Source organism: Solanum stenotomum, chromosome 12, assembly GCF_019186545.1.
Source record: "Solanum stenotomum isolate F172 chromosome 12, ASM1918654v1, whole genome shotgun sequence".
In the NCBI taxonomy this organism is placed as follows: Eukaryota; Viridiplantae; Streptophyta; class Magnoliopsida; order Solanales; family Solanaceae; genus Solanum; species Solanum stenotomum.
The window spans coordinates 14,104,531-14,122,988 of NC_064293.1; the positions used below are offsets into that span (position 1 = coordinate 14,104,531).

General features: G+C 36.7%; 1 pseudogene; it reads left to right on the top strand.

Moving 5' to 3' along the window:
* LOC125847116 (uncharacterized) overlaps nucleotides 1–11,218 on the top strand; it is a 14,597-nt pseudogene extending 3,379 nt beyond the window's left edge.
* The last annotated feature ends 7,240 nt before the right edge of the window (nucleotides 11,219–18,458 follow it).

The window sequence follows — 18,458 nt, forward strand, 5'->3', positions numbered from 1 at the left end:
TCACAACTCAAATACACAGCCCAATCCTGTCCCACAACCAACAATAACTTCAACAACACAACTAACAACATCAACAACAACTAACAACTTCAACAACTTCAACAACAAATCCAATCTCTTCTCAAATCATAAAAACGAGCTTGGTATGTGGGGGGAAAGGATAAACCCACACTAAAGACTCACATACCTTGATAGGGATCACCCCCGACGAAAAATCCACGATGATCTCCTTGATTGCTCTTCTCTTTCTCCTTTTCCTTCTCTTCTTTCTCTCTTCTCTCCCAAGCCCTAGCTCTTTACTCTTAAAAAAAAATGAGACAAACTGATATAAAATCAGTCTAACACTTTAATATAACCAAAACAATTGATTTGTGAAAAGACCAAAATGCCCTTAAATTTCCGGAACGGACTCCCTGCCAACTGCCCAACTTTCAAAGGGCATAACTCGCTCATACGAACTCGGAATCGAGTAAACTCGGTGGCGTTGGAAAGATCGTTCCAAGGGCTTTCTAAACATAACTAGAACTACTCCTGAATCATCCTGAGCTAGGAGTTATGACTGCTCAAAGTTGGCCAAAAACTCACTGATTTCCACACTTAGCCAAATTTCCAGATTTTTGAACTTAGCCAAATTTTCCAGATTCTGGACTGCCAAATTTCCAGATTTTAAATTTTTCCAAAAAATGACTTTCCAAATTTCAAGCTTCTTCATATTCATTTTAAATTGTCGGATGTTACAATCATGAAGGAGAGGGCACTACTCATATGGTACTATAATCTGGCTTCTTTTGGCCCTCGCTATTTAAAGATTCTGTTGCTTTTGTGAACGGTTGTGATAAATGCCAAAGGTTGGGTATTATTTCAAGAAGACATGAGATGCCGCTCAGTAACATTTTGGAGGTGGAAATCTTTGATGTGTGGGGTATTGACTTCATGGGTCCCTTCCCACCATCCAGTGGAAACCAATACATTATTGTGGCTGTGGATTATGTTAGTAAATGGGTGGAGGCTATAACTCTTCATTCCAATGATTCAAGGGTGATGATAAAGTTCATCAAGAAGCACATCTTCACTCGCTTTGGCACTCCAAGGGCAATTATAAGTGATGGAGGTAAGCATTTCATTAACCATCTTGTTAAGAATCTTCTTGCTAAGTATGGTATTCGTCATAAGGTTGCTACAGCTTACCATCATCAAACAAGTGGTCAAGTGGAGGTTTCAAATAGAGAGGTGAAGCAAATTTTGCAAAAAACGGTGAATGCGCAAAGGAAGGATTGGTCTGATAAACTAGATGATGCGTTGTGGGCATATAGGACTGCGTACAAGACACCAATAGGGACTTCTCCCTATCACATAGTATTTGGGAAAACATGTCACTTTCCGGTGGAATTGGAGCATCAAGCATATTGGGCAATTAAGAAGCTGAACTTTGACCCCGAGCTATCCGGTAAAAAGAGAGTGAATCAGCTGCATGAACTTGAGGAGTTTAGGCTCCATGCTTATGAGAATGCTAAGTTATACAAAGAAAAGACGAAGAGGTGGCATGACAAGCACATTGTAGCTCGTACCTTCAATCTAGGAGATAATGTACTACTCTTCAACTCTAGACTAAGGTTATTCCCCGGAAAACTAAGGTCAAAGTGGAGTGGTCCATTCAAAGTGGTTAGAATGACTCAACATGGGGCAGTTGAACTTCAAGGTAAGACTGGCCCTACGTTCTTGGTCAATGGGCAAAGAGTGAAGCACTATTTTGGTGAGGATTCGGATCGTGATCGGGAGGTTCTTGAGTTAAATGATGAATGATCCAAGTTGCGTTGTGCCGCAACGTTAAATCAAGCACTACTTGGGAGGCAACCCATGACCACTGTGGAATAAATAGGGAGTTCGTGTGTGAAATTTTGATTTGTAGCATAGTTTTAATTCGTAGAATCTAGGGAGTTCTTTTAGTTATTAGTTTTAGATAAAATTGTATTTTTTCATTCTGTGTAACTTAGCAAAAAAAAAATAAAAAAATCTGGAGCCAGGCGCACTGTTTGGCGCACCGCGCCTGGCGTCAAAGTTCAGAGACGCCTCTCAAGCGCTCTGAGAGGCGCACCGCGCCTAGAACCACACAATAGAGCGATTTCTCAGGCGTGCTGAGAGGCGCGTCACCCCTCCCATCGCCCCACTGCCCAGAATTTTAATTTTTGGGTCATGACCCAAATATCACCCGACCCACCTCTTCAAAACCCCCCAAATCCCAAATTCATCCACCATTTCCTCTTCTCCCCACCGACCCACACCTCTTCCAATCCCCCACATTCTTCCCTCTTCATCTTCTTCAATTTCCACTACCTCCATTAATCCCCACTCCTTTTCTTCCACATTCTTTCAACTTCCCCAACTAAAATCCTTCCCTTTCCCCAAAAATCAACCATTCTTTCTACTCACCTTTTCCATCCACACTCATAACTCCACACTTCCCTTTTTCTCCAAATTACTATCTCTCACTCCACCGTTTCTCTTTTCTTCCCCTACATTTTGTCTTCTCTTAACAGGTGGTCATGGCTCCAAAAGCCACAAATGTGGCAGGTTCCAAGCGGAATAGGAAGGGCGAAGCATCCGGGTCCTCTAGCGGTCGGGACCCGGTACAAAAATTTGGTAAAAAAGTTGTAGAAAGGTATGGATGGGACTGGTTTGCATGTCAACAAGAGGCGAAGTATATGGGCAACAAATTTATGAATGAGGTACGGTTACAGTCACAATTTCCTAATATATATCAGACTGTTATTGAGTTGGGCTCACGGTTCATCTTTGAGAATCCGGGAGATTGCAATTTGACATTAGTGAGAGAATTTTATGCTAATTGGCTAACTGAAACGAAATATAAAACTGTGCCGGTTAGGGGGAAAGATGTCAGGTTTTCTGCCCGAATTCTGAATGAGTTGTTAGGAACCCCGAATTGTGACCCTGATGAGTTTAATGGCTTGAAGGATAAATCTCCTTATAGGGATATCCGACATACCTTGTGTGGGGTTGATTCGACTGCTAGGTGGGAGCGGAGTAAGGATACTGGGAGGCATAATACCCTCCATTTTGCTAACTTTAGTCAGGTTGCTCGGGTGTGGCTGAAAATAGTCTGTAGTGTGTTGTTTCCTGCTAAACATTTAACTGAGGTAACTCGGGATAGGGTGGTGTTAGTCTACATGCTGATGAAGGGAATGTCCATTAATGTTGGGGCAATTCTGAGGAAAAATATGATGAAATTTCGGAACAATATGCGGTGGAGATTCTGTTATGGGGGGTTGATCACCCGTTTTCTGAGGGGTGAGGGTATTGAAGAGGAGATACTGGATATGATTGTTGCTTATCACCCGGACCTGACGGGTAAGTTAGTAGATGCGACCCGAACTAAGGCACTAGATCCGTCACATGGACTTGTCTTGTCTGCTCAAGAGAGGCAAGCCCGTGATGACAACGTCATGGAAAGAATGTTTGGTATGGCAGAGCTGCAATTGCGTATAAGAGGGCGTCCAGTTACAAACGCGGAGATGGAAATCATTGCGGAGCGCTACCCCTTGACTGAGAGTGCAACTTTCTTATGCCGAACTGGTCCCGCATTTTTAGAGCCTTTGAATGATGATGAGGCTACTGCTGACGAAGCTATGGATGATGATGAGGCGGATGATGCTGTGGATGAGGAGGTGAATGCCTTGATGGTGTTTGATCACAATCACGGCGAGGCCTATGGGCCTGAGAGAGTATTCCTAACTCTATACTTTGCTTTCATTGTGCACTGAGGACAATGCTTATTTTTAAAGTATAGGTGGGGTAATATGTCTCTGTTGTATATAGCTGTTTACTGCTTTATCGAGTCTAGTAGTAGCTTTTAGTAGTAAATTTGTTTTTATTTTTATTTGTTTATTTTGGGTTCCTCAGCGTTTGTTTTCGGTACTTTTACTGAGGATTGTCCCTTTGAACCGAATAGGACTAGTTTATTGCTTTGTCGAGTCGTAGAGTCGTCATAGGAGTGACAGTTCCCAATGATGGATGGATGACGACCGTCTTAAGGGAAAATTAGTCACATAGAAGAGTAGGACTGAGAGAACAACCTTGGCCTTTTGAAACTATGTCCAAAATTGTTAGTCAAACGTCATGGGTAGTCATATTTGGAAGAATGCGATAAATTGTTGACCTTGTAACAAACATATGCTCTTAGTTTTGACTCAAAATAAAAATATGTGGGCTTAATTGTGTAATGATACCGTAATGCAAGTTGTAGAAGCATGTTGGTTGATATATCTTTATATGTGTCATAATGCCATGTGTGGTGAGAATTGATTGGTTCTTTCTTAACTTGATATCTAGAACTTGCCTTGTGTGTGTTGAATTAGTAGTTTGTATGACTTAAGGAATGTGATTGAGGCGCTTCTTTGAAATAGCCAATTCTTACCAGTTCTTTTGATTTACAAAAAAAAAAAAAAACAACCAATAGCCTTTCTTATTTACTTTGATAGTCGTTGTCTTCATCATCTTAGTTTCTTTTGCCACATATTATACAAAATAGTCAAGTGGACTTGTGAGTAGAAGATCGGATCAATTCTTCTCTGTGGTAAGACTAGTAGTATAAATCAAGTGCAAGTCATGGCTCAAAACTTGTTTGTTATGCTAAAATGATCCTTTATCACTGTTTTTTCATCAGAATACATTATGCATCTACCATGACATTTAATGTCTTTGGGATTTGAAACCTTTCCAAGTTAAAATTATATTTGTCCTACATTTTATTCAATGTATCATGGCAGTGCTTTCTTGGGTTATTTTCCCTGCACATTTGATATGAATCAAGTTTTGTCTCGTTATTGTTAATTGTATAGAGAGAGAATTGCACCCCTCTCTCCTTTCTCTTTTAATATACTAATTTTTATTTCCTTTTTTTTGTGTTGCATGTGAAATCTGCCTCGAGTCCTATTTGGACTCTCAACTCCTATCCTTGCATCTCTTCATTGGGCCAAAGACTCAATTTTACCCCTTATCGAGTCATCCAACCTTGAGAAATCGAAGAACAAGTCTTTGGAATCGACGTACAAGTCCTAGAAAGCAGAAAAATGAGTTGTAAACATTTGATATACACTGATATACATCATAGGTATACAAAAATGGGAATTGAGCCAAGAGCCCAAATCAGCAACGAGTTTGGCCCAAAAAAGGTCCCAAATTCATCTTCTCCTTTATTCTCCTAGATTATTTAATTGTGATTGCTTATTGTTAGTTTTTTTTTATTAACTCTAACTTTAAATAACTTAATTGAATTCCCCAAAGGATGAACTATTTTCTTTGTGTTGGTTTACATTAATAAATTTTATTTTATCAACTCTTGCACCCTTATTTACTTATTCAAATATTTTTCTATTCAAAACTTTCACTTACTTTTAACTAGTTTAAAATGATTTCTTGGTTTATCAACTAAATTGGTGTAAATTATTTTTAAATTGATTCAAACAAATGCTAATTAACCTAGCTTTTGTTAAAATTCTAATCACTTGCAATTTAATTTAAATATTTCATTTTAGGTCTTTTTGTTTTTTAAAAAAATAATAAGAATAAATGAAAAATGATTCTTTATTTAACTATTTTCTCAAAGTTCGAATATTGTAAATTACATTTTGTATTAAACCATTTTTTTTAAAGAATTAGTCAAAAATTATTTTACTCAAGTCGTAGGATAACCTCATGTTAGCGGCTACTTTAAGTGCTAATACCTTCTTAGAGTAGAAATAAGAACCTCTTACCCATTTTCTCTAAATATTTAAGGGTTTATTTGTTAAGGCCTTTTTAAATTAAATTTTCTTAATTTCTTTAAAAAATTAAGTGGCGACTCTTTTCTAAGTATTTTTCTCAAATTGTTTTATACTTAGAACATTTTAAAAAGTGATTTTTCTAAAGGTTACTAAAATTACGGCATAACACTAACAATCAAAGGTATGGAATTACATATATTGTGTTGTTAATTCGATTTTTGATTTGTGTTTTTGAGATGACTATATCAATCGTGATGCATTAGTATTTATGTATCTTGTATAAATTGGTAAGTACTATATTCATATTAATTAGATATATTAAATAAGTAAATTTTGCATGTAAAGTGTTTGCTTAGAGTTTGACGCATTACTGTGTGATACATGCAGTATTAATTAAAATTATTGAATCATGACCAAATATTTGGCATGATACATTACTATTTTTGTATCTTGTTGGGTTTGTGAAATGATATACTTTATAGATGATACATTATACATGTAATTTGTTGTAAAATCATCAAAATGTTCAAGAATGAGAGTATGTATCATATTATATTTATATTTTGTATCTGGTAGTAAGTATAAGTTAGTTGTCTGTATCACTAATTTCTTTAATGTGAACAGGTTGTTGCATCATCTGAGTATCTTTATTCAATCTATGATTCTGGAAGAAGATACATTGTTTGCCTTGAAAGATAAATAAGCAATTGTGAAATATTTCAAGTTGATAATTATCTATAAATGTATCATTCTGTAATTGATAATAATGTATTTGATACAATAAGATTATCAACTTTTATGTATTCATAAATCATGCCCATAAAATTGTGCATGATACACTACTATTTATAACTTTAACTTCAGGGTAAAGAGATATGATAATGAAAGATACGGAATTACATTTATTGTGTTGTCTAGTCGATTTTTAAATTTATGATCTCGAGATGGATATATTGTTCATGATACATTACTAATTCAAAAATATTTAGTAGATTGATAAGTACTGTAATACCATTGGGTAATCTTGATACACAGGAAAAAATTGATTTATTGCTATATATATCCTTTTAAAATTAAAAAATATTAAAGATACATTATAAAACTTGATATATTGTAAATGATACATTAGACATTACTTATGTATCAAGTACATAAGTATTTAACATGAAATCCACTAGTCGAATATTCAACAATATTAGGGTTATGTATCAATGTAATAATATATACATGATACATTGCATAAAACATAATCTATTGTAGCAATGATGTATCAACAATTTCATACCACTAACAAAGGCTAATTTAATAAAAAAATAAACAAGATACATTGAGAATCTTCAACTTTGGTAAAGATGGGCGTGAAGATGCATCCTTCTTCGATTTGACATTCTACAACTCAAGATTCTCCATTAATAATGGATTCTTTCTTTGTAGAATCAAAGACACAATGTACAATATTTCGAGTAGTTGAAACTAATTGGGTAATCTTAATACTAAAAGAAGAAGAATCATCCATAAATATCAGTAAATTGATGATGAAAAATTTTAAAAAAATAAGGATGAAAGGAGAGAAACAAGGAAGACGAAAACTACCTATTCAAGAAGTTGAAATTGATGTGACTGGAGAGAGAACGATTTTGAATTTCAAATTTTAAGGAATGAATTAACTGATAATATTGTGGAGTGAAAATAGGGGGAGAATGATGGAGTAAATTAAGGAAGGGAAACGGTTTTGGGAGTGTAAGACTATGTATCTGGAAGTTTAGTTTTGGGAGTAAAATAAGGGATTTTCGAATTTTTTTGGAATGGTAGGAAATAATAGAATTTATGGAAAATAAAAATTTGTATATAGGTATTTTTTCCTTAAAATAAATTAGAATAAATTGTTTAAATGGTGACACATCACACATGTCAATCCATTTGGTTTAGAGACATATATGATCTAAAAGTATGACGGTAAGAGTATATACAACCTTAAAGTATAATGGATGGTATATGCATATCATTTATAATAGTTCAGAGATATATTTATGTAAAAATTATAGGAATCTCATAGTGTAAGGAGAAAAATACATCATATCCCTACTCTTTTTCAATTTACAAAAATCTCTTTAAATTTAGTGTCATTTGGATACATTCCAACAATCCGGATACATAGGAGCTGATCCATTACCTTCCGGTCTGTTACGCTTAAAAAGGAAAAAATGTAAAATTAAATTACAATCTCATAAATCACGCAATCACATTGTTACCACTGCCAATCAATTCCCCACAAAGCGTAACAACTTCAAAAAATTCAATTTTAAATTTCTTCTCTCAGATCGTCTAACATCCTTTCAATTTTGAATCAAAGCTATCGAAATATTTAAGAAAATACATTATGAATATCTCAATTTTGCAGCAAAGAGGTTAAAATTAGTTCACTTATGCAACAAAGATGTAACGACATGTTCCCGTCATTATAGAAAAGCCAACGGGAGAAAATTTGGAAGCGGAAAACTTTTTCATAGTATTTGGATTTTTCCCAACCTTGTCCAGATTTGGACGAAATCAGAGTCCTTGAGGTGTAGGAAAATTTGGTAACAATCAGGTGAAATAATTATGTTTTTGATTACATGAGTAGTTAGATAACTCGTTGAAGAATCTGTACGACCTTACGAAATTGAATCCGGGTGAGTAGAACTCCCGGAATTGATCTTGGCGTAAAGGGTATTTTCGGAGTGTCGTGGGTTAGAGGTGTGTTGTGAAATGAGAATTTTGGAATTCTTAAATTAGCTCTCTAGTTCGAGAATGCCACCTTGGCGCCACTTTTTGTCGTTGTGGCGGGGTGGTGGCCGCTGTGGCGGGCTCGACGTGAATTAAAGTCGTTCATAAACCACTAAACGACCTCATTATGTACTTTTTGACTTTTATAGCTAAGGAACGAACCTCAGACGACTCCTACTCATTTTTCACCATTTTTGAGGCTAAAGGTAAGCTTTTCACTTCCCAAATCCATTTTTTTATCCGTAGAACGTAATAGAATGGGTGAATATTGATGGGGGAGGGTTTTGTTGTAGATACTATGGTGGAAACAACCCTAATTTGGATAATTGAGATCATGGGTATGATCTAGGATTCATGGATTTGTTAGAAATTTGGGTAATTAGTGATTGTTTATTGATTCCCGTATTATATTGATTGTTTGTAGACCAAGAACAAGCAGAACGAATTTGGAAAGGGAAGGTTCAAGTTTCTTAGGGTTTCAAGCTTGTTTCGAGGTAGATAATGGTTGTGATTCTATGATTGTGTGATGAATGTTTGTTATTGCTTCATTATGATACTTGTATATGCATGAATGTTGCAACGTTGATCACATTTGTTGTAGAAGAGATAGAGGAATGATGATTGCCATGAAATCATGACTTAAATGTATGATCTTGATGATATACTTGTGATTGTGATTGTGGTGTGTTGAATGGATCGGTTGCCACATTTTGACATAATTAACTTGGATCGGTTGCCACATTTCGGCATAAAAATGGGACCGATTGCCACGTTTTGACATAAATATAGGATCGGTTGCCACGTTGTGGCATGCTAACTGTTTGGATTCGGGTTCCATGAGAGGACCAATGATTTGATAGATAATGTGAAGTTGTTCGTTGTTCGTAAATGTTGATAATATTGTATATATTGATATATATGCATGTGATTATAATTTTGTCTTGACTTGCTTATGTTGCACTAGTGGGATAGCTGTGTGATCCTACCAGTACACTGTGGTTGTGTACTGATACTGCACTTGCTCTTATTTTTGTTGAGTACATGACATCTTCAAGCGGTTATTGACAGACCTCGCTTAGAAGATCAGTGATCGTCGCTTCGAATTTAAGGGTGAGCCAATTCTTCCGAGCAGCCATGGGATTCTCTTTCGTCTATGTCCACCATTTCCGGACTTAGACATTTGTTTTAGCTAGTTGATTAGTTCATTAGTTGGGGTTGTATCCCTTTATTGTTTAGACTTGGTTCATTGTTAGAATGTTTTGGTACATTGACTTTCAGGTTCTAGGTTATTTCTTCCGCATTGTTTAGTTCGTTGTTAGACTTTTATTGGAGTTTATGGGAACTCCCTATTTATTTTCCTAGTATCTAACTTGCTTCCGTAATTTAAATGCCTTAGTTTTGGTTTAGTTGCTTGGTTTGGTTTGTAGTAGTGGTTCTCCCACCGGAGAGTTAGTGTGGGTGCCAATCACGACGGTCTGGGTCGTAACAGAGTTGGTATCAGAGCCTAGGTTCATTGATCTCGATGTACCGAAACGAGTCTAATAGAGTCTCGCGGAACGGTATGGGGACGCCTTTGCTTTTTTTTTTTTGAGAAACTATAGGACTTTAGGAAATCTCTCTATTTTCTCTTGCCTCCTCTCGTGCTATGACTTGATTCCAATTGGTATATGTCGATTCAAATTGGTATCTAACCTCCTTCACTTTTTTGTCCATAGATGGTTAATACTAAATTCAATGGCGTTAGTCTTGTAGCTCCCGTCAATGTTCTGATTGAGGAATCTATAGTGAGAGGTCACAGTCTAGGTAGGGGTAGAAGAATAGCTAGGGGTAGAGGCCATGGAAGAGTAGAACTTGCTGGAAATAGAGCTCCTATTGATAATGCTCCTATGATTGAGAACCCTTATGCGCATATGAAAAGATAGAGGAGAATGTTGATGTTGATATTGAGGATTTGGGACAAGAGGGAGAGGTACAGACTGAGACTACAAGTGTTCCTCATTTGGATCCAATGTTAGCTCAACAAATCGTGTCATTCTTAAAGGGATTGGTTGGTCCTGGAGTGCTTCCTTTTGTTCAAGCAACTCAAGTTCCTACTAATCCTCTTGTTGCTAGCACTGCGCCCAAGGTGGGTGGGACTGGAGGTAATGATGCTTTCTTCCGTCCTTTATTGGGCTCTGTTATGACTGGTAATGAGCTTGAAATGTTGACTAAGTTTCTAAAGCTAAAGCCTCATCTGTTTATTGGTTTTGAGAATGAGGATGCTTATGAGTTCATTCTGGATTGCTATGAGAGGCTTCATAAACTAGGTATTGTTCATCAACATGGGTTTGAGTTTGTGTACGTATTTCCAACTTCAATGTGAGGCTAAGCAGTAGTGGAGAGCTTATATGGAATGCAGATCTTCTACATTACCTCCACTTAGTTGGACCCAATTTCATGCTCTGTTTCTAGAGAAGTATGTGCCTAGGACTTTGAGGGATCGCAAAAAAGATAAGTTCATGGATTTGGAGCAAGGTGGTATGACTGTGGCTACTTATGAGGACAAGTTCCATGCTTTGTCTAGATATGCTACTCAATTGGTGACTACTGAGGAAGAGAGAATTCGGTTATTTATTAGGGGATTAAATTCTGAGTTGCAAGTATTATCTGTTCATATGACTTCTACAGGGTGAAACTTTAATGAGGTGATAGACTATGTTAAGAAAGTGGAGGGGGTGAGGCGAGACGGTTAAGCTAAGTCATGGGCAAAAAGGGCCCAAGAACTCGAGTAACTTTCAAGGTTCTTATTCCAAGGGGTCCAGAAGGCCAACGCTTGCAACCAAGTCAATTCAGTCCGTTATGCCCGCCTCTATAGGTAGTTACTCGGAAACTCCATCTTATCATTTTCAGGATAGCCAGGGAGTCGAGCCTTCGACGGGCGACAGATTATCTTTTGATCGTACTTGTTACAACTGTGGAGAACCTGGGCATATGAGGAGAGATTGTCCCCACCCACGTGTGTTAGATTCCGCGTAGCAATAGTCTAGAGCAGTGGTACCCGAGGGGAATGGTAATAATGGTCGAGGGCATCCACAAGGTGGGCGAGGAGGTAATCAGCAAGGCCATGGAGGTAGAGGAAATGGTAATGGTAACGGAGGTAGGGGTAACACGCAACCAGGCAAGAAAGTGGCTCGTCATGATGATAGAGCTCAGTGTTATGCTTTTTCGGGCAAAAATGAGGCGGAGGCGTCTGATGCGGTGATCACATGTACTATTCTTATCTGTGACCGGATACCTAATATGTTGTTTGATCCGTGTTTTACTTATCCATATGTATCCATGAGATTTGCCTCAGATTTTGATATGATTTGTGATATTCTTGATGCCCATATTCGTGTTTCTACCTCAGTTGGAGAGTCAGTCATAATTACCCATGTCTATCGTGCTTGTCCTATTTTATTTATGGGATTTCAAACTTGGGTTGATTTAGTGATTTTGGATATGATTGACTTTGACATAATCTTAGGCATGACTTGGTTGTCCCCCTATTATGATGTGAATTGTAATACTAAGTCTGTAACTCTAGAATTTATGGGAAGGGAAAAATTAGAGTGGAAAGGGGTGTACATGCCTAAGCAAGCTAAGATTATATCCTCCATTAGGGCTAGTAAACTGGTAGAGTAGGGTTGTTTGGCTTATTTGGCTCATATTAGGGATGTTGAGATTGAGGATCCATCCATTGGGTCTATTTCTATGGTATCGAAATTTATAGAAGTGTTTCCTAATGATTTGCCTGGTATGCCTCCGAATAGAGATATAGATTTTTGCATTGATTTAGAGCATGGTACGCGTCCCATTTATATCCCTTCATATCGCATGGCTCCGACAGAATTAAGAGAGCTTAAGGCTCAAATCCAAGAACTTCTTGATAAAGGATTTATTCATCCTAGTGCTTCCCCATAGGGTGCTCCAGTTTTGTTTGTTAAAAAAAAGGATGGTAGTATGAGAATGTGTATAGATTACCGATAATTGAATAGGATCACTATTCGAAATAAGTATCCCTTGCCTCGAATAGATAATCTTTTTGACCAATTGCAAGGTGCATCAATTTTCTCTAAGATTGATCTAAGATCCGGTTACCATCAATTGAAAATTAGGCTTGAGGATGTGCCCAAGACGGCGTTTAGAACTCGTTATGGGCACTATGAATTTTTGGTTATGTCTTTTGGTTTGACCAATGCGCCTGCACCTTCATGAGTCTGATGAATGGGGTGTTCAAACCATTTCTTGATTCGTTCGTTATAGTTTTCATTGATGATATTTTGGTTTATTCGAAAAGTGAGAAAGAGCATGCCGACCATCTTCGTAGTGTTTTGGGTGTTCTTGGGAAGAAAAAGCTATATGCTAAATTTTCTAAGTGTGAATTTTAGTTGAAATCGGTTGCATTCTTTGAATGGTAGATCCTCAAAAGATTGTGGTGGTTAAGAATTGGGTCCGACCAAGTTTTGTGGCTGAAGTTAGGAGTTTTGTAGGGGTCGCTAGCTATTATCGTCAATTTGTGAAAATTTTTGCTTCTATTGCCACTCACTTGACTAATTTGACTAAAAAAGAGATACCATTTGAATGGACTGAAAAACGTGAGGATAGCTTTCAAAAGCTCAAGACTCTTTTGACTACCACACCTATTTTAGCATTACCGGTTGAGGATAAAGATTTTATAGTTTATTGTGATACTTCTCATTCTAGGTTGGGTGTTGTGTTGATGCAGGATAAGAATGTTATAGCTTATGCCTCGTGTCAATTGAAGGTGCATGAGAGGAATTATCCAACGCATGATTTAAGTGTGAAGTGTTTACTGATCATCGTAGTTTGCAACATGTTTTCACTCAAAACGATCTGAATTTGAGACAACGAAGATGGTTAGATTTACTTAAAGATTATGATGTGACCATTCAATACCATCCGAGCAAGGCTAATATGGTGGCAGACGCTTTGAGTCGAAATGCGGTAAGCATGGGTAGTTTAGCTTGCTTGAGTGTATCCAAGCGACCTTTGGCTAAGTAAATTCAGACCTTAGAGTGTAAGTTCATACAATTGGGCATGTCAAAAAGAGGTGGGGTTCTAGCTAGTATTGAGGTGAGGGCCACATTCATTGAGAAGATCAAGGCCAAACAATTTGAATATGAGAAATTTGGAGGAACTTAGAAAGAAGACTGCGATTGGTAAGGCACAAGAGACAACTATTGATACGGATGGTGTGCTAAATTTCAAAGGGAGAATATGTGTTCCTAGAGTAGATGACTTGATTGAGAAATTATTGGCAGAGTCTCATGGTTCACGATATTCTATTCATTTAGGTGTGACCAAGATGTATAGAGATCTGAAGCAAATTTATTGGTGGTCAGGCATGAAGAAAGACATAGCGCAGTTTGTAGTGAAGTGTCAAAATTGTCAACAAGTGAAATATGAACATCAAAGGCCTGCAAGCTTACTTTAAAGAATGTCAATTCTGGAATAGGAGTGGAAAAGAATAGCCATGGACTTTGTGGTTGGTCTTCCCAAGACTTTGGGGAAGTTTGATTCTATTTGGGTAGTGGTTGATAGATTGACTAAGTCAGCCCATTTTATTTCGGTAAAAATAGGTTATAATGCTGAACAATTGGATAAAGTTTATCTGAAAGAGATAGTGAGGTTGCACGGGGTGCCCCTTTCTATCATTTCAGACCGTGGTACCCAATTAACATCCAAATTTTGGAGGAAATTGCATGATGAATTGGGCACACAACTCACTTTTAGTACAACCTTCCACCCACAGACGGATGGGCAGTCGGAGAGGACTATTTAAGTGTTGGAAGACATGTTGAGGGCATGTGTGATTGATTTTGGAGGACATTGGGATAAGTTCTTACATTTGTGTGAGTTCTCCTATAATAATAGTTATCACTCTAGCATTGATATTGTACCATTTGAGGCACTCTATAGAAGGGGATGTAGATCACTCATATGATGGTTTGAGGCTGGAGATGTGAAACATTTGGGGATATGATGGTTTGAGGTTGGAGATGTGAAACATTTGGGGGTAGATTTAGTGAAGGATGCTCAAGATAAGGTGAGAAGTATTCAATTCTAGCAGCCCAGAGTAGACAAAAAAAGTATGCGGATCATAAGGTAAGAGACATAGCATTTCAATCTAGTGAAAATGTTCTTCTTAAGGTATCACCCATGAAAGGGGTAACGAGATTTGGTAAGAAGGGTAAGCTAAGTCCTAGATACATTAGTCCATTTGAGATTCTTGAATGTGTGGGACCGATAGCGTATAGATTGGCTTTACCTCAAAATCTATCGTGTGTTCATCAAGTATTTCATGTATCCATGTTGAAGAGGTATCATGGTGACAAAGATTATTTCATTAAGTGAGACTCAATTGTGTTAGACAAAGACCTCCAATATGAGGAGGAACCGGTTGCAATTTTTGTTCGTTATGTGCGTAAGCTGAGGACCAATGAGATTAAGTCCATGAAGGTTCAATGAAAGCATCATCCAATTGAGGAAGCTACTTGGGAAACCGAGAGGGACATGTGAGAGAAGTATCCCCAATTGTTCATCGATTTAGGTACTACTTCATCCCTTCCTTAGCCTATTTTCCTAAGTTTGTCACTCGGGGACGAGTGATGGACAAATTGGTATCTATTGTAACGACATGTTTCCATTGTTATAGAAAAGTCAACAGGAGAAAATTTGGGGTCGAAAAACTTTTTCGTAGTATTTGGATTTTCCCAACCTTGTCCAAATTTGAACAAAATCGGAGTCCTTGAGGTGAAGGGAAATCTAGTAACAATCGGGGTGCAGTAACTATGTTTTTGATTACATGACTAGTTAGATAACTCACTGAAGAATCCATACGACTTTACAAAATTGAATTCAGGTGAGTAGAACTCCCGAAATCGATCTTGGCGTAAAGGGTATTTTCTGAGCGTCGCGGGTTAGAAGTGTGTTGTGAAATGGGAATTTTGGAATTCTTGAATTAGCTCTCTGGTTCGAGAATGCTGCCTTGGCGCCATTTTTTTTTGCTTTGGCGGGGTAGCTGTGGCGGGCTCGACGCGAATTAAAGTCGTTAATAAACCCCTAAACGACCTCATTATGCACTTTTTGACTTTTAGAGCTAAGGAACAAACCTCAAGCGACTCCTACTCATTTTTCACCATTCTTGAGGTTAAATGTAAGCTTTTCACTCCCCGAATCCATTTTTCGATCTGTAGAACATAATAGAATGGGTGAATATTGATGGGGGAGGGTTTTGTTATAGATTCTATGGTGGAAACAACCCTAATTTGGATAATTAGGATCATGGGTATGATCTAGGGTTCATAGATTTGTTAGTAATTCGGGTAATTAGTGATTGTTTATTGATTCCCGTATTATATTGATTGTTTGTAGACCAAGAACAAGCGGAACGAAATTGGAAAGGGAAGGTTCAAGTTTCTTAAGCTTTCAAGCTTATTTCGAGGTAGGTGATGGTTGCGATTCTATGATTGTGTGATGTATGTTTGTTATTGCTTCATTATGATACTTGTATATGCATGAATGTTACAACGTTGATCACATTTGTTGTAAAAAAGATAGAGGAATGATGATTGCTATGAAATTATGACTTAAATGTATGATCTTGATGATATACTTGTGATTGTGATTGTGGTGTGTTGAATGGATCGGTTGCCACATTCCGACATAACTAACTTGGATCGATTTCCATGTTTCGGCAAAAAATAGGACCGGTTGTCACGTTTCGACATAAATATAGGACCGGTTGCCACGTTCTGACATAAATATGGGATCAGTTGTCACGTTTCGGCAAGCTAACTGTTTGGGTTTGGGTTTCATGAGAGGACCAATGATTTGATAGATAATGTGAAGTTGTTCATTGTTCGTAAATGTTGATAATATTGTATATATTGATATATATGCATGTGATTATAATGTCGTCTTGACTTGCTTATGTTGCACTAGTGGGATAGCTGTGTGATCCTACCAATACACTGTGGTTGTGTACTAATACTGCACTTGCTCTTATTTTTGTTGAGTACATGGTATCTTCAAGCGGCTATTGACAGACCTCGCTTAGAAGATCAGTGATCGTCGCTTCGAATTTAAGGGGAGCCAATTCTTCTGGGCTGCCATGGGATTCTCTTTCGTCTATGTCCACCATTTTCGTACTTAGACATTTGTTTTAGCTAGTTGATTAGTTCATTAGTTGGGGTTGTATCCCTTTCTTGTTTAGACTTGGCTCATTGTTAGAATGTTTTGGTACATTGACTTTCAGGTTCTAGGTTATTTCTTCCGCATTGTTTATTTCGTTGTTAGACTTTTGTTGGAGTTTATGGAAACTCCTTATTTATTTCATTAGTATTTAACTTGCTTCCGTAACTTAAATGCCTTAGTTTTGGTTTAGTTGCTTGGTTTGGGTTGTAGTAGTGGTTCTCCCACCGGAGAGTTAGTGTGGGTGCCAATCACGACGGTCTGGGTTGTGACAAATGATAAACAAATAAAGGCCAGGAACATTAGCTGGAAGACAATTCAATGCCCTTTGTCGTAAGCAATTCTAGATTTGCTTGATCTTTCATAGTCATCTCGTCTGGATTCAACACTAGCCTTCATGGTGCCTCCACTACCAACATTTGACATGACTTTTTTTTTCTTATTAATCTCTTACAAGAACTGGTCTAAACCAAATGAATCAGCTTCCTCAACTTCCTTAACTTCCTTCTCAAATTCAAATTTCAAATTTCTTCAAGCAGATCGTCTAATATTCTTTCAATTTTCATTCAAAATTTTTAAATATTTGGAGAAGATACGTCATGAATATCCCGATTTTGCTAAGATATTCAGGAATCAATTTTTCGAGATGGATAGATTTATCATGATATATTACTATTTATGTATCTTATTTGAATTGATAAATATTGTATTCTTACTGATACATTAAACAAGTAATTGTTGTCTATTAGATATTCGCTTTGAGATTGATATAATACAGTGTAGTAGATTTTATGTATCAACTACATGTAGTATAAATTAGTATTTATGTATCATGTCCATAAAATTGTGCATGATACATTACTATTTATGTATCTTATTCTGATTGAAAAATAGTGTATTTTATAAAAGATGCATTATATATGTAATTGTTCTCAATAACATTTTTTGTGATTGATACAGAACATTGTGATTAGTTGTTATGTATCTAATACATATAATAAAGTTTGAAATTTATTGAATTTGATATACATTGCGTTAAATAAAAATAGTCAAGGCATGTCTTAAAATGTTACTTAGAGGGCTACAAATACATAACAACGTTTGATACATATTCAAATAGACAATTTGACATAGTTATATATAATACAAAGAAACTGTGAATATAATACATATTGATTTAGTTATAAAATAGCAGGGCTTATGTATCAAGAATATGTTTTGATAATGTGTACAGATACATAGTCTTCTAAGTTTAATAAGACTGGTTTATGTATCTGGTACTAAAAGATAAAGAAATTTGTATTATGTATCAAATACATAACTATGCGCATGATGCATACTAATTGATGTTTTCATAAATTAGGATTATGTATCAAACATTTTTATTTGAACGCGATACATTGTATATGATAAGGGTATAATGTATCATAATATTAAAATGTAGGCATTATACATGAATTTAAGAATAAAAAATAACTAGATACACTAAAAATCTAAACCTTTGATAGAGAAGGGTGTATAGTAACATGTTCTACTCCCCCCTTTTCTGAAAACTTTTTCAACGGGCGATTTATTAAGAACTTGAACATGCATCATATTTTGACTTTTTCTCTTGCAATTTCTTCATGATTAATGGATCATTTCACTGTTTGAATCTATTTTCATGAAAATTATCAT